The 22,908-nt window shown below is 41.0% G+C and overlaps 1 long non-coding RNA gene across 3 annotated transcripts in view; it reads left to right on the forward strand.

Annotated features, from left to right (window-relative positions):
• Positions 1 to 1,346: 1,346 nt before the first annotated feature.
• The window catches only part of LOC147364780 (uncharacterized), a 72,072-nt gene continuing 50,510 nt past the window's right edge, over positions 1,347 to 22,908 (forward strand). For 2 of the 3 annotated variants that reach the window (XR_015133706.1, XR_015133708.1), the window contains exon 1: positions 4,309 to 4,441. This is a non-coding gene — a long non-coding RNA (uncharacterized LOC147364780). Of the gene's footprint in view, positions 1,489 to 4,308; positions 4,442 to 22,908 lie in introns of those variants that run through there. The other variant, XR_015133707.1, reaches the window with a different exon arrangement.

A 22,908-nucleotide genomic window follows, 5' to 3' on the forward strand; every position in this document is an offset into this window, starting at 1 on the left:
ACTAACTTGCAAGACTTCTCACAGCTCAGAAACTTCAGTTCGAATATTTATAGTGTTAGCCGTTCAGTCTTGGACTCTTTGTGATCCCATGGGCTGTAGCCCACCAGGTTCCTCTATCCATGGAATTTCTCAAGCAAGAATGCTGGAGTGGGTCACCTTTTCCTTCTCCAGAGGATCTTCCCAACCCAGGGATCGAACTCAGGTCTCCTGCATTGCAGGTAGATTCTTTACTGTCTGAGTTACCAGGGGAGCTGGTAGTTACACAGAGTGTCTATTATGGAGGCATTATAAATTGTTCCCACAAATAAACTGAGGAAAGTCTTGAAGAGCCTCTTCAAATTGCTAAAGAAGAAAAGAAGACAGCCAACCCCTGTCTCCTCTCCCAGACTTCTGACCTCTAGGAACATGTTCCATTAAAGTTCTGACTGGCTGAGACTTCCTGTGGAACTCATGTGTTCCTTCTAATTTCCAAATAACGTTGCTTTCCTCTCAGTAAAATCAAGAATTGTCAATAAAGGTGCAAGCCAGCTGCTGGGCCCCCTTTTCCTCATACATACCACATACACAAATAGGAAGATGGTCTCCAAGGCTGTAATTTCCTGGCTAGCAAGTGTCTTGGGTTTCACTTGAGTGGTTAATGGTGATGTCACCCGAGTGCCTTAGTATGGGGCATTTCCAACCTTCAATTAAAGGACTATCATTTACTCTATATATTAACATCCAGAACAATAAACACAGTGGAACATAGTCATTAGAGTCAGCCATAATCCATGGCCTGCTGTGTATTGATGTCAACCTTGCTGTGTTTGACATCTGAAATAAGTCCAAAGAAAGCACAGCCTTTTCAAAGCTGGGACTACATTGAGGATATCCACCCCTGGCTGTGTTCCATCTTCCTATCTCCATCTACTAACCTGTCAACCTCTTGGGTTCAACTCCAGAGTTAAACACCCCTTATTTTTTTACAGAAAGACATCTAAGCCAACCTTACCCCTGAGGAGGGATAATGCCACCAGATTTCAGTTCACTGAACCTAGTGGACCTTCAGTATAAGATAGTAAACCAATCCAAGATGTTGTGATTCTTAAAGACGGTCACAATGTTGTAGACCTGAAGACATTTAAAAACAACACACACAACAACAATAACAATGAAAAAGTGATTTTATGATGCACAGACATAGAAAGCCAGGAAAGCAAAAAAAAATTTTACTCAAACTCAGCTGTATTATCTTGTCTCGAATCCTCTTCAGTTGTTTCCTACATTTGTTTCCCACGTTCATTTAATGCATACTGATTGATCGCTGATTGGTACTAGCATCATTGTTGAGGTATGAATATTAATAGGATAGCAGAGTCTGATGGAGAAGACGAAGAATCAGTCAATATCAATACCTCTCATTTATCTGGCTCTTTCTTTGCTGGGCAAGAGCTATTCCAAGCGCTCTGCATACATGATCTGATTTTATCAATACTACAGCCTCCTGAGGTAGGTACTAAAAGCCCTGTTTTGCAAATGAGGAAAGGGAGCCAAGACTAGAAAAAGAATTCAACCTCATGCTGCATGAAGTATGCAGCTATCGTCCCTATACCACAGGGCCCGTGCTGGTCTCATTCTGTCGACACTGATTGCTGAAGGTCCAGCCACCTAGATTTCTGAGCTCAAAACTACAGGAGATGCAAAATTAAAACAGGACCAAAAGCCTCCTCTGGCAGGTAGTGGGGGTGGTGGGGTAGGAGGTCTCCTGGTGTTTGTTATACACTCTGGGTTGCATGGGGAGATGTGCTTGGGTCATGGAGGCGAGGGAAAGATGCCATAGAGGTAAGAGGGAACGTGAGGACACAAAGAAGCCTTCTCAGCAGACTCAGCACTCTGAGACCCAACAATCCAGTCCATGACTAGGTAAAAGGTAGGTCTTATTTCTTCAGGGGGCCAACAGCAACTCCTTACTGCCTTACTGAGTGAATCCAGCACACACGTATACTTTCCCAGAGAGCATCTCACATGGTTGGTCATCACACTGAATAGGGACTGTCCCTGTGGGAAGCGCCATTAGACCTGATCAGTTCACAGGTAGGGGTTGCCCATGTCCACCTAGGACCTGCCTTTGGCTGAGTTCCCAAGCCCAAGCCTGTGAGTTCCTAGACACAGCAAGACAAACTTGCTGCTTCAAGGGCAGCATTCCTTAGAAGGAGGCATGTAGATACCCTGTGTGCATGTATCTTGAAAATCAAATATAAGTGATTTACTGCAGACCTGAATTACCTGTGCCACTGTTCCTCTCCACCAAGCATTTTTGGTTTTGTTTCACTTCACTTTGTTTTTGGTACAGTGCTATTCACTATGTTTGGGTTTGTAGAAGCAGATCAGCAAGAGTTTGATTCTCTCAACATAGGTGCTGGAAATGACTGTGCCCTGGTGCCCTTTTCGGTGGGAGGATTTTCCAAGTTGCTGCATGTACTTTTCCCAATAGCCAGGAGCCAGATGGGGTGGGCATGGAGGAAGTGAGAGGCTCTCTGATGAAGGTTTCATGGGCTCTCCTGTGGGGCATGCCTACTAGACTTGTGCACACCCTGCAAGGGTCACTGTATACTCCCAAACCTGGTAGACTTGTTTTGTGAAACCATTCCAATAGACCCACAGACAGAGAAAACAAACATTGTTACCAAAGGGGGACACGGGGAATGGATAAATTAGGAGCTTGGGAATAACATATACACACTACAATGTATATAACAGAGAATCAACAAGGACCTACTATATAACACAGGGAACTATGCTTAATATTTTGTAATAGCTGAAACTCCAGTACTTTGGCCACCTCATGCGAAGAGTTGACTCATTGGAAAAGACTCTGATGCTGGGAGGGATTGGGGGCAGGAGGAGAAGGGGACGACAGCGGATGAGACGGCTGGATAGCATCACTGACTCGATGGACATGAGTCTGAGTGAACTCTGGGAGTTGGTGATGGACAGGGAGGCCTGGCGTGCTGTGATTCATGGGGTCGCAAAGAGTCGGACACGACTGAGCGACTGAACTGACTGAACTAACTGATAAGGGGAAAGAATCTGAAAAATAATAGATATAGATAGGTGTGTGTATGTATGGCCGAATCACTTTGCTGTATACCTGAAACTAACACAACATTGTAAATCAACTATACTTCAGCTTAAAAAAACAAAACCTGGTTGCCTACCGCTCTGGGCTTTCTTTACCCTTGGCCGCCACCTGCTGGAACAACCTGGAACTGACGCTGAGCCACGTAAGGCTGACACCTAGCCAGGACAGGAGGCGTGAGGGAACAGATTGTCACGATCATTCCATGGCATTCATTCCAGGGTGAGCCTCGAAACTGGCCTTGACACACAAGAATCTGTTTTTTAATAGTCTTTTGGAGACCTAAAGTCTACAAATCTCTTGATAAGTCATCTGAGAGTTTAATCACCGTCTCTCAGAAATATTTTCCCTTTTTGTGATCTCAATGATGCTTCTGTTTAGGTTCATTTCCTACTGATCTGTCTTGATCAGAGATGGAACACAGCTGCTGTCAATTCTCTGGGTAAAAGTTCTTTATGGGCCTGGAGAAAGATCAGTGAGTATGCCTCACTTCTCTGGAGAGGTCCCACATTTTCTTCTCCTTTAAATTGACTTCCTTTAGCCTACTTTAAAACTTATTTATTATCTCTGTGGCTTTCCTATGGATCCTCTCAATTTCTGGGCATATCTCTTTACTTGGGGACACGGTGATACTCTTAGTAAGGATGTGGCTAAAGCCAAGTACAGTGCTTCCAATATCGTGTATACTCCCCAGATGATCACTCGTTTGTCAAAAATTTTCTCAGCACCTACTACTATGTGTAAGCACCCAAGTAAGACCTGTGTGGGATAGAAAATGAATTACTCATGGACTTTTCCAAAAGGAGGGAAGAAATAAAGCTACAATGCCTGCACACAGGTCACTCTAACAATGAATGAGACAGGTACAAGCACTGGCTGCCACCAGAGGGCTGCAAGGGGGAGAGGACACGACCAGCCTGGGTACGTGGAAGGTTCCCTGCCTTCCTTGTAGACAGTGGGCCCTGAACTGGCCTCTGAAGGTGTGATGTGGTACTTTATAATAAAGATGTATTTGGTCTTTGACCCCTTTTCCAGCACAGAGCCCCTAAAATCCTTGGAATTGGCCTTGAGGAGAGTGATCAGGTGTCTCTTGTTATGTTAATGAGGTGACTTTTAGAGCACCTAACGTTGGAGACTGGGTGCCAGGAAAACCAAGTATGCGATTGGAAGGTTGGACTTTCAGTCCCACCCCCCCAACCTCTGAGGGGAGAGGGGGTTGGAGGTTGAGTCACTGGCCAATGGCCAATGATACACTCAATCATAACTATGTAGTGAAGCACCTGAAAACCCAGAAAGTGCAGGGTTCAGAGAGCTTCTGGTTTGGTGAGTGTACAGAGGTTTGGGGAGAGTGGTCACAGAGCAAGGAAGCTCCCTGCCCTTTCCCCATGCCTTGCCCTCTGCATCTCTCCCATCTGGGTCTTCCTGCGTGCGCCTGTGCTCAGTAACCTCCAATTCTGTTGCGACTCCACAGACTGTAGCTCACCAGATTCCTCTGTTCATGGGATTTGCCAGCAAGAAACTGCTTTGTATTTACATGGGTTAAGGGAGAGCAGGGGAGAAAGTCTGGGCCAGATTTGGGGCCTCCCCAACGATGGGGAGCCTCTACAGAATCCAGGTATTGTGTCTGTTTTCTAGAACTCCTGTTTGACTTTATCAGCTTGAAAACAACTTGGTTTTTGTCGCCGACCCCAAATCATTCTCAATCGTTTTTAGTGTCACTTTGTCCTCTAGGATTGGCTCTTGCTTTTGACTTGTTTGCTCCAAGCCACAGTTTATTTTTTTAGTCTTTTGTTCCTCCTTTTCTGAGAAATCCATCTTGCCCTGGTATTATTTACTCCGATTCCCCCAGCCTAAGCTTTGACAGTATCAGTTCCAGCTAGTCAGTCCTGCCTCAGTCACTCCTCATTCCTTCCTGATACAGTGGGTTTTTTATACTTCTCTCCCGCTTTAGGACATTTAGGAAGGGAGGGCAGCTGGAAATGAGACCCCGAGCAAGTCACCTGTCCACTCTGGCCTCAGTGTCTACTTTAAAAAGAGGCTGTGGGTACCTATATGACCTCTTGGTCTTTTCTCAAGCTCATGTGCTATAAGGGTCAACTGTCCCTGTTCACAAGCCATAATACCCCCACCCCAACTATTTCCATGAGCTAATTTTAGCATTCCTGGAAGACTTTGCTATGAAATGGGCTAAAAGGGGAGTTTGAAACAAATTGGGTCTGCTAGGAAGTCAACCAGCTTTGAGTTATGTTTCCAACTGGAATGAGGATAAAGGGAAAGATGAGAAGTATGCCTGGCTTCCCTCTTGCCAAAGAACCTCCCCCCTCAGGAGCTATTTTCCAAAACAGAGAGACAATGATGGATGACGAAGCACAAAAATGAGCTGCAGGTGACACTCAGCACCCTGCTCCCTTCCTGAATAAACCAGCTCCCTCTTCACCTCTTTATCATGACTGGTCCCGTTTGATTCAGCCTGTCTGCAAAGCCCAGACTTTGCCTCTGGCATGGTTATAGTGAGCTGCCTGGCAGGTCCTAATTTTCCCAAGTCTGCAGGTGACAAGTCTCCTGAGTAGCTGCTTTTAGCCCTTTGCTACTCTAATTCTCATTCACCTTATGTAGGGAAAGAGCAAAGTAGCCAAGATGGGAGTGGTCAGGCTTTTGCACCCCATGGCCTCTCACTCACCCCACATTTTGTAAATACTTGGTTATGTAACAGCTGAGATCATTTATAGTACTGTGCATGCATGTGACCTATATAAGCACCACCTGAAAAGCTCTTGTAGGCGGGGTGAGTTGTCTTACGGCCATGTCTGCTTGGTCAACCACGAGAAAATAGAGCATGGCTGCTGCTGCTGCCACCTTGCTAGTCAGGAGAGAATAAACGCATTTGCAGTTCCTATGGCTCCTTGCATCTTCTTCCAGCTTCCCCGCTCTTGCCTCGCCTACCCTGTGTTCAGTGAACAGCAAGATACAACAAGACACCTTAGCATCAGCTGCCTTAAGCATCTAACCTGATGAAAAGTGCTCACAACCAGCAAATGAGTAAACTCTAGCCTCAGTGCCTGTCAGGTACTAGAGAACAGGAGCCCAGGTATCAGGGAAAATCTAGAAGGTCATGCAGATCACAGAGGGAGGGCAGAACTAGGGTCTAGGACAGGGAGTAGAAGTCAGAGATAAGAACTGTACCTTGTCTTACTACTTCCATATTGCTTTACTACTTTACTTCATAAAATTCTTTCATATCAGTTATTTTAGTTAATTCTTAGACTAGCCCTGTAATGTTAGGTGTTCTAAATCCTATTTTGTACATGGAGGAACTAAAGTTTCCATCTTTTATGCCTTACAAAAGTGAATGAACTTAACAACAATTTGATTGTTTCCTTGTACTGAAGGAAGAAAACCTGTTGTTGAGATCCCAGAGACAAATGTTAAATTAACTCAGGGGTTTCTAAGCAGAGCACTTTTTTTTTTAATATTTTATTTTATTTTTTTAATTTTATTTTATTTTTAAACTTTACATAAGCAGAGCACTTTAAGAAATAACGGGGAAAACAATGTGTAGAATTGTTGCCCTGGACCCTGACGCCATGCAAGTCTGCAGCTACTTAAGAGTAATTTCCATTCCCAGCCATGAGGCTTAGCCACAGAGTGCCTTAGAAAGATGAAAATGGGAAGGTCACTCACCACAGGGTGGTGAGAAGTGATGGCAGACGGATAATCAGGAACGGTCTGCTGGAGGGTATAACTTTCATCTGAATTGGGTATTTTGCTCACTTCCAAAGAGGGGAGATGAAAAACACACGGGTAAAGTCTTCAGGTGATACCAACCTGACTCAAACACCCAGGGAAATTTTAAAAAATGCTAACCCAGGAAGAAGAAAAACCTTGGATTACAAGAGAGGACCCACAGGCATGTGAAATATGTGCCTCTAATTTTTTTTCTGTTTGCTTAAGTACTGCAGACTTTTTTTTATTGGTATCTGATGATTTAAGTGGCTTTTACAAGTAGTCAGAGCAGATTCCAGGATCTCCCCCAAGCCTTGACTTTCTCTTTGCGTGACCCATAGTAGACAAGTAAAGATTTGTTAACTGAGTTCCAGCATCAGAGCTTTAACCCTCAGCGTTCTCCATGCCCAGAAAAGCCTTTTCCTTACTTTGATCAACATTGTGTTTATCCTTCAGGCCCAGCTCAAATCCAGCCTCTTTCCTGGTCACTTCAATTCACAGAATTCACTTGACACTGAATCCAATTACAAAGATTATGCAAGCAACACTTTGTTCTTAAATAATACCAGCAGCGCAGAATCCGTTCTTTAATGGAAGAAACTATTCCTTTTATTACAGTTAGTCATTTTGATTGTACTTTAGGTTTTTTAAAAACTGCAGTGTCTTATCTAACCCACTCAGTGATGCTGAGAGGCAGACAGAGGTAGTAGTCAGGACTCCTTTGGTTGTAAGGGACAGAAGCCCAGCAGGCTGGAGATTAAGTACAAATGGAAATTTAATTCAATAACAGACTCAAAGGAAGAATCCAGGACAGATTTGGTGAGCTCTGGGACTGGAATACAGGATTTACTGTCTCCAGTTATTCTATAATATAATGTCTCGCCTACTTCTGTGTGCTGCCTCCACTCTCTATTGCTTGGTTTGGTTTGCTCTGGGATGGAGTATGGATATTTTCTTCCTGTGTCAATATGTATAAATTCTACAACCTCAACAGAAGTGCAAGATTGGACTAAGGAATGAATAATTCTCCAAAGGAAGGCAAAGACTACCCTGGAGAAAATGGGAGAACTCAAAAAGCATACAGAAAGCAAATATCCACTCCAGCAGGTATGACTGCTATTATCCTCTGAAAACTTCACTAACACCAAAGTTCAAGCAAGCCATACAAGTCTCTTTAGCAGACTCAGGATGAAAAGTCAAGTTTCCCAGAGCGCTCTCTCTGTGATATATTATTTCAGTAGCTAATATGGGGTCTTGCTCATAATAAACACTCAACAAAAATTAGTCACTAATGCATGCTTCCTTTCCAAATTTCCATTTTCAAGGATTTTAAGAGAAAAATCACGATGAGAAAATGAAGTCACCACTAAATTATGGTGAAATATAATTTGAAAACTGAAAAAGAATGATTACAACATCAAAAACAATACCAGCCAATGATCAGCTGCTTAATACAGGCCAGAGACCATTCTATGAGATTTGCATGTGTGAACTCAGTTATTCAGGTACTATTATCCCAGTTCAGGTACTATTTCCATTTTATGGAAGACAAAACTGAGGCTTAAACAAGGTATCAATTTAAGTCATTCCTGAAATCATACAGATGGCTGGTGGCAGGACAGGAATCCAACCCTGGACTCTCTGACAGTGAGCAGACCTGGGCTCTCGGACACTTGCAGCAGGGCTCCCGCATAGGACTGGTTACCATCCTGTTCCACTCATTCCCGGAGCTTGACATGTCCTCATGACATTCAAACCTCAGCCTTTTCTAACTTGAGTTTTTACTACATCTCTTGCCTGGAAAAATCCCATGGGTGGAGGAGCCTGGTGGGTTATAGTCCATGGGGTCGCTAAGAGTCGGACACGACTGAGCAATTTCACTTTCACTTTTCACTTTCATGCATTGGAGAAGGAAATGGCAACCCACTCCAGTGTTCTTGCCTGGAGAATCCCAGGGACGGGGGAGCCTGGTGGGCTGCCGTATATGGGGTCGCACAGAGTCAGACACAACTGAAGCAACTTAGCAGCAGCAGCAGCAGCATGCCCATATCATGTGGAGGAAATTGCAAGGAAATCGTTGAGAAAGACCAGTACATCAGAGATGAACTGGGAATAGATGTTTCCCAAGTAGTTACCTCTGCAGACATACCTCATTTTATTGAACTTCTCTTTATTACAATTAGAAAATATTGCATTTTGTGGCTTTTTTCTGGTGTTTGTTTTTTAACAGATTGAAGATTTGTGGCAGCCCTGTATTGGGCAAGTCTATTGGCACCATTTTTCCAACAGCATTTGCTGACTTCGTGTCTCTATCCCGTTTTGGTAATTCTCACAATATTTCAAACATTTTCCCTATTATATTTGTTATGGTGGTGTGATCGGTGATCTTTGTTGTTGTTGTTGTTATTCGGTTTTTGTTATTTTTTTTTTACTTTGTGTATACATTGTTCCTTTAGACATAATGGTATTGCACACTTAAAGGACTATACTGCTGCTGCTAAGTCGCTTCAGTCTTTGCGACCCCATAGACGGCAGCCCACCAGGCTCCCCCGTCCCTGGGATTCTCCAGGCAAGAACACTGGAGTGGATTGCCATTGCCTTCTCCAGTGCATGAGAGTGAAAAGTGAAAGTGAAGTCGCTCAGTCGTGTCTGAGTCTTCGTGACCCCATGGACTGCAGCCTACCAGGCTCCTCCGCCCATGGGATTTTCCAGGCAAGAGTACTGGAGTGGGGTGCCATTGCCTTCTCCCTAATGGACTGTAGCACAGTGTGAACGTAACTTTTCTTTTATATGCACTGAGAATCCAGAACATTGGTGTGACTGGCTTTATTGCAGTGATCTGGAACTGAACTCGCAGGATCTCCAAGGTCTGCCTGTACTTGCTTTTGGTCCTTTGCCCATTCTGCTCCCTCTGCCTGAGTCTTGAACCCCTTCCTGAATTTCTCTGCCTGGCAAAAGCCACTCAGGTGAAGGGCTGCTCACACATGTCTTCCCTTCTGTAGCTTTTTTTGACTCACTGAAGAAATCAGTCATTGACTCCAGTTTACTATAGCACTGGCCGTGCACCTCTAGCACAAAGCTGCCCTCTTCCTCTATATCCCGACAAGATTGTGAGGGACTCTGGGTCCAGGGCTTATTCTCCTGTACCTTCTTGGTGTTTGGGCCTTCAGTGCCCAGCGCAGAGCCTGGTACACAGAAGGTGCTCAGGGAATGCTGATTGAATGAGTGGAAAAGTGAATGAAAGTTAGAGAGCACTCTGAGGTTATTCACTTGCTTGATTGAAGGATCCACAAGTGGATTCCAAAGCAATTTCCAACTCAGTCTATTGCTACTTAAAGGTCTATCAAGAGGGAAGTCCTCGAAAGGAAACCAGTGGTCTTGGAGAGGGATCAAAAGAAACAGTCCATGTATAGTCCCTGGCAGTGTTATGTCTAGAATGCCAAAGGAAAGAAGAATAAATATAACTTAAGCCATGTAACTAGCAGGATGCTATCATCAAATTATTTTGATCACTGCCTCTTAGTCCTAACAATGGGAGTCCACAAAGAAGGTAATCTGACCTGTGTCAAACACAGAAGAATTCTGGTGGGTATATTTCTCCTCAGCCTTGTGCACAAGTAACTCATTAGCTCCCTTGTAGGTGTGGACTATATAATTGTTTTTACTTTTTTTGAACTTTCCACTCAAGCATCTAGAGCCAGATGCTTCCCATACCTGTACATGAATTTCTATGTGATCTCCATAGAGCATGCTCAGTAATAAGCATACCCCTATTTGTAAAACTCACTATCTCCAACACTTGCTGGAGACTAATGCACTTTCTGGGAGGCTGTAACAAATAATAGAATCATGAAATCAAAAATCTGGAAGGCTCTTGGAAATCTAGTGCCACCCTTTATTCATGGAAAAGTATTACCCAAGACATCAGGTGTCTTTGCAGGGTCACACAACTAATCAGGTGTATAGGTGACATACCCCTTCACTTCAGTTCAGTTCAGTTGCTCAGTCGTGTCCGACTCTTTGCAACCCCATGAACCACAGCATGCCAGGCCTCCCTGTGTCACCAACTCCCGGAGTCCACCCTAACCCATGCCCATTGAGTCGGTGATGCCATTCAACCATCTCATCCTCTGTCGTCCCCTTCTCCTCCCACCCTCAATCTTTCCCAGTATCAGGGTCTTTTCCAATGAGTCAGCTCTTCGAATGAGGTGGCCAAAGTCTTGGAGTTTGAGCTTCAACTTCAGTCCTTCCAATGAACACCCAGGACTGATCTCCTTTAGGATAGACTGGTTGGCTCTCCTTGCAGTCCAAGGGACTCTCAAGAGTCTTCTCCAACATCACAGTTCAAAAGCATCAATTCTTCAGCGCTCAGCTTTCTTTATAGTCCAACTCTCACATCCATACATGACTACTGGAAAAACCATAGCCTTGACTAGATGGACCTTTGTTGACAAAGTAATGTCTCTGCTTTTTAATATGCTGTCTAGGTTGGTCATAACTTTCCTTCCAAGGAGTAAGCATCTTTTAATTTCATGGGTGCCCCTTAGAGAAGCTTATTCTTGTGTTTGACACAAGAGTACATTTTTTGGTAAGTATGATCCAGCATTGTGACATCCATTCAAAATGAAATCTGTAAAATATACTCTAAGGTTACCAAACTTTCTAATATGGCCAAATTAGAAATCATTCATCAAAAGTTAGGGTAAAGTTTTATAACTAATCTTCAAGATGCCATATTTTAACATCTTGGGGGTTCTGGATAAGCAAAATGTGCTAGAAATTAAAAAATTCAAGAGTCTCAGGATGTGGGAAGTTGAAAGGGGAACAACCATCCAGGCTAGAGAAGTTTCTGAACAAAGAAGGGGTGGGGTGGATGAGAGGTAAGCCCAGCATTGAGAGAGCATATTGTCCAATATCTGCTCCGCAGCCAAGGGGAAAGAGTATGATTGCTTTATTAAGGTTGTGTGTTAGTTTATCAGTCATGTCTAGCTTTTTATGACCCCATGAATTATAGCCCACCAGACAGGCTCCTCTGCCCATGGAATTCTCCAGGCAAGGACACTGGAGTGGGAGTGGGAGGTGAGAGTGGGGTTCAGGAGGTAGGGGACATAGGTATACCTGTAGCTGATTCATGTTGATGTTTGGCAGAAATCAACACAATATTGTAAAGCAATTATCCTTCAAATTAAAAATAAATTAATTAAAAAAAATACTGGAGTGGGTAGCTATTCCCTTTTCCAGGGGATCTTTCTGACCCAGGGATGGAACTTGAATCTCCTGCATTGTAGGCAGACTCTTTATCCTCTGAGCCACCATTATTAATCTTAGGCTTGAGCAAATGACCTGCTGTAGCCAAAGATGGTAATACACAAGTGGAAGTGCTGGGTGTTATGTCCAGGCAGCAGTTTTAATAGCAAGTATAGAGTTCACCATGTTCTCGTTTGCCTGACTTTGGAATCATGGAATTCTATGTTTGATTTAGCTTCTGTGTGCAAGAGATCAAGTGGCTACAGTGAACAGTTCTAGGCCAATCCCTAGTGGATATGTAATGTGAGCAAGAAATGCAGCTTGCTACTTTAGGCTTCTAGGATTTAAGGATCAAGATTTCACACAGTATAACTTATTTAGTCTAAAAGAGCCTAGGAAGTCAAAAGGGGATGTCTGTACTGAGAAGCATAGCTTATGAATCAAATCGAATGAGTCAAATTCCACCTTGACAGATACCTATTACTTGCCTGCATGTAAACCATTCTTACCTTGAGTTTTCTGGCACAATAATGGGTTTTATAAAGTCATTGCAGTGTCTCAAGCTGAATGATGACCCACAACAGAGAAAGGGGACCAGAAAGGACAGTGGAGTAAAGCTGGGCCCCCTGCTTTCCCAGGCAAAGCCCCTGGACTCCAAAAGCAAAGAAGACTAATGTCTATGCAAGAGGCCACACATCCCCATTTATATACTTCCCATCACATTTTCATTCCCACTTCACATCCCAGTTTCCTGTCCACCTCCCTTACAATGGCATCTGCTGGGCCTGTTCAGGCAAGTGTACTCATCTGACTGAACATAATACATAAGGAGGGTGTATGCGCATCTGTGTGTGTGCACACACCTGTACTCAGATATTCCTAGAGGATGTGCTAGATACAGAGAATAATACTATGTGCTCTTCTCTATATATTACTATATACTCTATACTATATTCTCTATATACTCTAAACTACCCAGCCTCTTCCTGGAAGCATTGACATAGATCTAACACTCAATAGTGGATCACTATTAGAGCTGGAGCCATGGTTACAGCTGCTACCAGGGCCCAAACCAGGCTATTATCTCAAAATAGCTGCCAGCATCATGGAGGAAGGAGGTGAAGGCTTTAACTCGCATTTCTTCAGTCTACACCCTCTTCCAAAGAGCAGGTACAATATGCTAGGTTAAGCAGCACTGGAAATTTCTAAATCGAATGTTTTTAAGTATGAATAAAAAAGAACTAACTGTTCAATAGCATCCAGAAGCCAAAGCTGAAATGCACCTCCTGATGAATCCTTTCCTTACATTTTTATTATCTTCACTTCCTCTGTGTAGATGAGAATAGCATTAGAAGATTCACTGGTCCTGTCTCCTTGTTTTATTGGGGAAGCTGAAGCCTGGAGAAGTTCAGTGCTATTCCAGCTCTGGCAGCTATATCTACAGGGGTTTGGGAGAAGTCGCAGTACCAGAAGAGCCGCAGGCCGCTTGGTATAGAAAAAGGTCAACCTTTGAAGCTGTATCTTGATTGGGATGAACTTGTTCCTTTCTCTCTGGCCTCTTCGTCAGCATAGCCACCATCAGCCTTTCATCATGTGCCTGTTTACTTTGTGTTTCACTAAATGCCCTTTATAGGCCTTGAAGAAGCTATTTTAGTAGCTTCCTGGACATAGACAATGTTTTGTTTAGGCCCCACCTTGTATTCAGGGTGTCTGGGGCCTGTTGAAGTTGATTGAGAGAGAAAGAGACAAGTATTCAGACGGAGATAGTTACAGATCTGGCTTCAGATCTTTCCCCTCTGTCCCCCAAATGCCTCTCTCTCTCTGTTCCTTCCTTATTCCTCACAGTTAGAACTCTATACTAACCCTTGAAACGGTTCTGGAAACAAATGAAATCTTTGAAATAAAGTTCACACTCTGGAAAGTCGACACAATATCAGAGTTTCATCCACAATTACAGTCTTAAATCAGAGAGCCCTTAAGAAACATCTCTGTACCACAAATTATAATATAGCCATAAAATCTTTTCTGTAATAAGTAATTTTCCATGAAAAAAACACTTCTCAGTCTTCCAGGACATAGCTGAAATATGACTTAGATTGCAGTTGGGTTTTGTGCATTTTTTAAATGGAAAGAAGACTTCAAATTCCCTAAGCATGATGCATTTTTAATCTTACAGAGCTTGACTTCTCAGTAGAAACCCATGCTAGAGAAGGGAGCTTATTTTCCAGAGGAGCTTTCCTGACCTTACCCTCCAGAATGCTAAGCATTGATTTATCAACTGTTTGCATGGGTAGGAAGGCTTTGGGCAGAATAAAGGAGCCAGCCACTTTCCCCTTTCCCTGGAGACAAGACAATGTATATTTGGGTCCAAACTGGAGCTGAAAAATTAAAATCAAATGTTAGGAAAACTACTCTTATGACAAGTATACACACACACCAAAAAAAAAAAAAAAAATGGGGCTTCCCAGGTTGTGCTAGTGGTAAAGAATCTACCTGCCAGTGTAGGAGACACAAGAAATGTGGGTTCAATCCCTAGGTCAGGAATATCCCCTGGAGCAGGCAATGGCAACCCACTCCAGTATCCTTGCCTGGAAAATTCCATGGACAGAAGAATCTGGCAGGCAGAAGAGCCTGGTGGCTTAAGTCCGTGGGGCCACAAAGAGTCAGATACAACTGAGTACATGCACACACACACACACACAAATAGATCTCCTGTGTTGAAGGACATTAGAAAATGTTTTCTTATACTCTACAATTTAGACATCTTAAATCTGAATTAGTTTAAATAGAGTCTTGCCTAGAGGCAAGGCTATGCATTAGACATGCTTGCATGCTATGGCCGTCCCCAAAGTCCCTGCTACTCTGATCCCAGATCAAAATGATAGAAATCAATCCCCCAAGGTTGAAAACCTCACTGAAGTAGGACCAAAAAGGCCAGTCCTCATCCAGCCAACAAGAAACATGGTTTCTTCTGGAGAAACTCCAAACACTCTTGAGTATGTAGGTCTTCTTGCTCAATATGGACACCAAGAGGCAGATGACGGAGTTCAGGACTTTATATTTTGTTGTTGTTCAGTTGCTAAGTCTTGTCAGACTCTTTGTGACCCCATGAACTGCAACACACCAGGCTTCCCTGTCCTTGACCATCTCCTGGAGTTTGCTCAAACTCATGTCCATTGAGTCAGTGATGCCATCCAACCATCTCATCCTCTGTCACCCTCTTCTCCTCTTGCCCTCAATCTTTCCAAGCATCAGTGTCTTTTCCAATGAGTTGGCTCTTTGCATCATGTGGCCTAAATAATGGAACTTCAGCATCAGTCCTTCCAATGAATACTCAGGGTTGATTTCCTTTAGGATTGACTGATTTGATCTCCTTGCTGTCCAAGGGACTCTCAAGTGTCAGTCATTGACTTTTTAAGATTTTGGAGACTGGCAAGATTCAACTGCCTCTTCCGAAAATAAAGTTATGTATAGTATCATGTCATCTGCAAATAGGGTTTTACTTCTTTTCTGATCTGGATTCCTTTTATTTCTTTTTCTTCTCTAATTGCTGTAGCTAAGACTTCCAAAACTATGCTGACTAATAGTGGTGAGAGTGGACACCCTTGTCTTGTTCCTGGTCTTAGAATGCTTTTAGTTTTTTACCATTGAGAATAGTGTTTGTTGTGGGCTTATCATATATGGCCTTTACTATGTTGAGGTAGGTTCCTTCTATGGCCATTTGTTTTTATCATAAATGGGTGTTGAATCTTGCCTAAGGCTTTTTCTGCATCTATTGAGATGATCATATGGCTTTTATCTTTCAATTTGTTAATATAGTGTATCACATTGATTTATTTGCATATATTGAAGAATCCTTGCATCTCTGGAATAAACCCAACTTGATCATGGTGTATGAGCTTTTTAATGTGTTGTTGAAGCCTCTTTGCTAGGATTTTGTTGAGGACTTTTGCATCTATGTTCACAAGTGATATTGGCCAGTAATTTTACTTTTTCTGTTGTCTTTGCCCGGTTTTGGTATCAGCGTGTTTGTGGCCTCATAGAAGGAGTTTGGAAATGTTCTTTCCTCTGCAATATTTTGGAAGATTTTCAGAAAAACAGGCTTTAGCTCTTTTCTTGGTATTTGATAGAATTCCCCTGCAAAGCTATCTGGCCATGGGCTTTTGTTTTTTGGGAGATTTTTTATTATAATTTATATTTCCGGGTTTGTAACTGGCTTGTTCATAATTTCTATTTCTTCCCGGTTCAGTCTTTGGAGGTTGAATTTCCTAAGAATCTGTCCACTTCTTCTAGATTGTTCATTCTATTAGCATGTAATTGCTCATAATATTTTCTTATGATCCTTTGTGTTTCTGTGTTGTCTGTTGTAACCTCTCCTTTTTCATTTCTAATTTTGTTGATTTGATTTTTCTCCCTTTTTTTTCTTGATGAGTCTGGTTAGTGGTTCATCAATTTTGTTTATCCTCTCAAAGAATCAGCTTTTAGTTTTATTAATCTTTGCTTTTGTTTCCTTCATTTCTTTTTCATTTATTTCTGCTTTTATCTTTATGATTTCTCTCCTGCTGACTTTGGGGTTTACAGGTGAATGGATAAATAAACTGTGGTACATATATACAATGGAATACTACTCAGCCTTAAAAGGAACACATCTGAGTCAGTTCTAATGAGGTGGATGAACCTAGAGCCTATTATATAGAGTGAAGTAAGTCAGATTGTATTCTGATGCATGGAATCTAGAAAGATGGTACTGATGAATTTATTTTCCAGGCAGAAAAGGAGAAATAGATATAGAAAACAGACCTAAGGACATGGGCAGAGGGGAGAAGGGAGAGGGTGAGTTGTATGGAGAGAGTAACGTGGAAATTTATGATGCCATATGTAAAATAGACAGCCAATGGGAATTTGCTGTATGACTCAGGGAACTCAAATGGGCACTGTGACAATATAGAAGGGTGAGATGGGGAGGGAGATGGCAGGGAGGTTTGAGAGGGAGGGGACATGGGTGTACCTATGGCTGATTCCTGTTGATGCATGACAGAAAACCACAAAATTCTGTTAAGCAACTAAATTTTTAAAAAATTTTTTAAATAAAGTGGAAAAAAATTAAGTTAGGCAACTTTTTTTCAGATTCAACAGTCATTTGTTGAACACAGTAAGACACTGAAGACTGAATAACAGACATCTTTCCTGTCTTCATGGTACTTGCAGTTTTGCACTGTAGAGATTTTCAATCTGTATGTGGCTGTGGTACAAAAATGAGAAGTAGGCTGAAATGAAATACCTCATACAGTTTATGTCCTGATCTAAAGAGCCAGAAAGGGGCCTGCCTGGGGAAATACATTTTAGAGTAAGCCCCTTAAATGAGACTTAAGGGAGGGTTAGGAATTGGGTGGCAAACAAGTCACTATGTGAGGAAGTGTTCCTAGCATTAGTGGCCTATAGAAGCAAGAATATAGAATGTCTTAGGAACACCTTATTTTGGGCTTCTATAACAAAATCCCTTAGACTGAGTGGCTTAAAGAATAAAAAAGAAATTCTCACAATTCTGGAGGGTGGGAAGTCCAAGATGAAAGTGCCTGCAGATTCAGCATCTGGTGAGAGCTCTCTTCCTGGTTTGCAGATGGCCGCCTTCTTCCTATATCCTCACATGTTAAGCTAATCCCATTTCAGGGGCTCTACACTCATGAACTAAGTACCTCCCAAAGGCCCCATCTCTAAAAATCATTACACTGGTGATTAAGGTTTCAGTATAATTTGGGGTGTACACAAACATACACCTAACAAGCGTTTAAAGACTAGAGTGTAGAAAATGAGGGAGAAGTTGGTGGAAGGTTAGAATGGAGAGAGACAGAGCTAGATAAGAAGTACACTACAGGCTATGATAAGAGATTTAGTTACTTGCATATTTTTGAGATTAATTCTTCGTCAGTTGCTTCGTTTGCTATTATTTTCTCCCATTCCAAAGACTGTCTTCACTTTCTTACAGTTTGCTTCGTTGTGCAAAAGCTTGTACATTTAATTAGGTCCCATTTGTTTATTTTTTCTTTTATTTCCATTATTCTGGGAGGTGGGTCATAGAGGATACTGCTGTGATTTATGTCGGAGAGTGTTTTGCCTATGTTTTCCTCTAGAAGTTTTATAGTTTCTGGTCTTACATTTAGATCTTTAATCCATTTTGAGTTTATTTTTGTGTATAGTGTTAGAAAGTGTTCTAGTTTCATTCTTTTACAAGGGGTTGACCAGTTTTCCCAGCACCACCTGTTAAGAGATTGTCTTTTCTTCATTGTATATTCTTGCCTCCTTTGTCAAAGATAAGGTGTCCATAGGTGCATCGATTTATCTCTGGGATTTCTATTTTGTTCCATTGATCTATATTTCTGTCTTTGTGCCAGTACCAAACTGTCTTGATGACTGTATTTTTGTAGTAGAGCCTGAAGTCAGGCAGGTTGAGTCCTCCTCCATTCTTCTTTATCAAGATTGCTTTGGCTATTCGAGGTTTTTTGTATTTCCATACAAATTATAAAATTATTTGTTCTAGTTATCTGAAAAATACCATTGGTAGCTTAATAGAGATTGCATTGAATTTATAGATTGCTTTGGGTAGTATACTCATTTTTGCTATATTGATTCTTCCAATCTATGAACATGGTCTATTTCTCCACCTATTTGTGTCCTCTTTGATTTCTTTCATCAGTGTTTTATATAGGTCTTTTGTTTCTTTAGGTAGATATATTCCTAAGTATTTTATTCTTTTAATTGCAATGGTGAATGGAATTGTTTCCTTAATTTTCTCTTTCTGTTTTCTCATTGTTAGTGTATAGGAATGCAAGGGATTTCTGTGTGTTAATTTTATATCCTGCAACTTTACTATATTGATTGATTAGCTCTATCACTTTTCTGGTAGAGAAAAGGTCTTTAGGGTTTTCTATGTAAAGGATCATGTCATCTGCAAACAGTGAGAGTTTTACTTCTTCTTTTCCAATCTGGATTCCTTTTATTTCTTTTTCTCCTCTGATTGCTGTGGCTAAAACTTCCAAACTATGTTGAATAGTAGTGGTGAGAGTGGGCATCCTTGTCTTGTTCCTGACTTTAGAGGAAATGCTTTCAATTTTTCACCATTGAGGATAATGTTTGCTGTGGGTTTGTCATATATAGCTTTTATTATATTGAGGTATGTTCCTTCTATTCCTGCTTTCCAGAGAGTTTTTATCATAAATGAATGTTGAATTTTGTCAAAGGCTTTCTCTGCATCTATTGAGATAATCATATGGTGTTTATCTTTCAATTTGTTAATGTGGTGTATTACATTGATTGATTTGCAGATATTAAAGAATCCTTGCATCCCTGGGATAAAGCCCACTTAGTCATGATGTATGATCTTTTTAATATGTTGTTGGATTCTGTTTGCCAGAATTTTGTTGAGGATTTTTGCATCTATGTTCATCAGTGATATTGGCCTGTAGTTTTCTTTTTTTGTGGCATCTTTGTCTGGGTTTGGTATTAGGGTGATGATGGCCTCATAGAATGAGTTTGGCAGCTTAACTTCCTCTGCAATTTTCTGGAAGAGTTTGAGTAAGATAGGTGTTAGCTCTTCTCTAAATTTTTGGTAGAATTCAGCTGTGAAGCTGTCTGGTCCTGGGCTTTTGTTTGCTGGAAGATTTCTAATTACAGTTTCGATTTCCATGCTTGTGATAGGTCTATTTCTTCCTGGTTCAGTTTTGGAAAGTTATACTTTTCTAGGAATTTGTCCATTTCTTCCAAGTTGTCCATTATATTGGCATATAGTTGCTGATAGTAGTCTCTTATGATTCTTTGTATTTCTGTGTTGTCTGTTGTGATCTCTCCATTTTCATTTCTAATTTTATTGATTTGATTTTTCTCCCTTTGTTTCTTGATGAGTCTGGCTAATGGTTTGTCAGTTTTATTTATCTTCTCAAAGAACTAGCATTTAGCTTTGTTGATTTTTGCTATGGTCTCTTTCATTTCTTTTGCATTTATTTCTACCCTAATTTTTAAGATTTCTTTCCTTCTACTAACCCTGGGGTTCTTCATTTCTTCCTTTTCTAGTTACTTTAGGTGTAGAGTTAGGTTATTTATTTGACTTTTTTCTTGTTTCTTGAGGTGAGCCTGTATTTCTATGAACCTTCCCCTTAGCACTGCTTTTACAGTGTCCCATAGGTTTTGCATTGTTGTGTTTTCATTTTCATTCATTTCTATGCATATTTTTATTTCTTCTATGATTTGTTGGTTATTCAGATGCATGTTGTTTAGCCTCCATATGTTGGAATTTTTAATAGTTTTTTTCCTGAAATTGAGATCTAATCTTACTGCATTGTGCTCAGAAAAGATCAGTTCTAATGAGGTGGATGAAACTGGAGCCTATTATACAGAGTGAAGTAAGCCAGAAAGAAAAACACCAATACAGTATACTAACGCATATATATTGAATTTAGAAAGATGATAAGGATAACCCTATATGCGAGACAGCAAAAAAGACACAGATGTATAGAACAGTCTTTTGGACTCTGTGGGAGAAGGCGAGGTTGGGATAATCTGAGAGAACAGCATTGAAACATGTGTATTATCATATGTGAAACAGATTGCCAGTCCAGGTTCAATGCATGAGACAAGGTGCTCAGAGCTGGTGCACTGGGATGACCCAGAGGGATGGGAAGGGGAGGGAGGTGGGAGGGGGGTTCAGGATGGGGAACACATGTACACCCATGGCTGATTCATGTCAATGTATGGCAAAAACCACTACAATATTGTAATTAGCCTCCAATTAAAATAAATAAATTTAAAAAAATCAAAAGGCATACAGTAAAAAAAAAAAGAAATTTAGTTTAAGAACAATAAGAAACCATTTGAAGATTAAGAAGGAAAGTGACATGACTAAATTATCATTATTTAAAACTTATCTTGGTCACAATGTGGAAAATAGCTCACAGGGGAGTAAGGGTGATGCTGGGAGATGAGTTATGAGACTGTTGAGTAGTCCAGGTGGGAGATGCTGGTATATGAACTGAGATGGTAGCAAGAGACCTGAGGAAAAGTAAGCGGATGAATTTATTTGCTCTTTAGGGAGAAGAATGGAGGAAATGTGATGACAGGTTGGATGTGATAGATAGGAGGTGAGGAAGAAGGCTACGGTGGTCCATGGGGCTTTTTACTTGAGTAGTAAGTTATATAGTGCTAACATGTGCTGAGACAGGAAATAATTGCTGGAAGAAAAATCAGGTTCCAGGAGACATGAAATCAAAGTAATGTGTTCAGTCACAAATAAATGGTAGTTGAAACCATGACAGAGGAAAGATATCCCAGAGATAGAATGAATATACTTTCTAGGTTGCCCAGGACCCTTCTGGCTTATGTATGCTATTCCAATATTCTGTTCAGTTTCACATTTGTTCCAGATGTTTTATTTTCTAACAAACTGTTTTGATTATTGCATTAAAATGGACATAGATGAGCTAGATAGACTTCTGTATCATATTCTTAGTTTCTGCCGTGGTTTGATTAGATTCTTTTAAATTTTTATTTTCCATTGGAGTATAGTTGATCAATAACATTGTGTTAGTTTCAGGTGTATAGCAAAGTAATTCAGTTATACATGTATCTGTTCTTTTTCAAATTCTTTTCACATCTAGTTTATTAAAGAATATGAGCAGAGTTCCCTATGCTATACAGTAGGCCCTTAGTGATTATCTATTTTATATTTGTAGTAGTGTGTATATATCAACCTCAAACTCCTATTTTATCCCACCCTCCCTCCCCCATCTTTCTCCTTTGGTAACCATAAGTTTGTTTTCTAAGTCTGTGAGTCTGTTTTCTGGTTTATATACAAGTTTATTTGTATCATTTTAGATTTCACATGTAAGTGATATCATATGATATTTGCCTTTCTCTATCCAACTTGCTTCACTTAGTATGATGGTCTCTTGTTCCATCCTTGTTGTTAGAAGTGGCATTATTTCATTCTTTAGTCTAATTAGTTATTGAGAAGACATTTTGCACAGAATCCTGTGTTGGTTCCTTTTTATATCTCCTCTTATGTGTTAGATTTCCTCAGGGCCCAGCCACTGTACTTCTTTATTTTTTTTACACTGACTCCTTGGGAGATTTCATCCAGACTCACATCCATAAATACCTTAGACTGATAACTTGTTTCTATCTTCAGCCCAGATATGAATTCTGATTTCACGTATCCAGCCATCTACTTGACATCTCTTCTTGGATGAATAATAGGTTTGTCAAACTAAGATATCCAAGACTGAGTTTCTGACCTTCCCCGGCAAAACTGTTTCTGTCATCCACATTTTAGTGAATGTCAATTCCATTTTTTCTAGTTGCTCAGCCCCCAAATCTTGTAATCATCCTTGACTTCCCTCTTCCTTTCTCATGCCACATCCAGCTAATCAGTAAAGAAACTCATAACTTCTCACCCCCTCTACATCTATTAATCTGGCATAAACCACCTTTACCTTTGTCTATATTATTTCAATAATATTGAAGAAGCCTTCTACTAGGTCTCCTTTCTTCCAACTTGCCTTCCTATAGTCTGTATTAGCACAACATCCTCTTAAAATATTTATCAGATCATGACATTTCTCTTCTCAAAACTAGCTATGGCTGCTGTATACTAAGATGGCTACATATCTAACAGAATGGCTAAAGTAATTTCTTAACCTGACTACTTACTAAATGCTGATGAGGAAGAGGAGCAACTAGAAGTCTTATACTTTGTCGCTGAGAACACAGACTAGTTCAGACATTCTAGAAATCAGTTTGGTAGTTCCTGGGAAGCTAAGTGCACACTTTTA

Source organism: Bos grunniens, chromosome 10 (assembly GCF_055505025.1).
Source record: "Bos grunniens cultivar Pamir isolate PY7600 chromosome 10, Bosgru_T2T1.0, whole genome shotgun sequence".
NCBI lineage: Eukaryota > Metazoa > Chordata > Mammalia > Artiodactyla > Bovidae > Bos > Bos grunniens.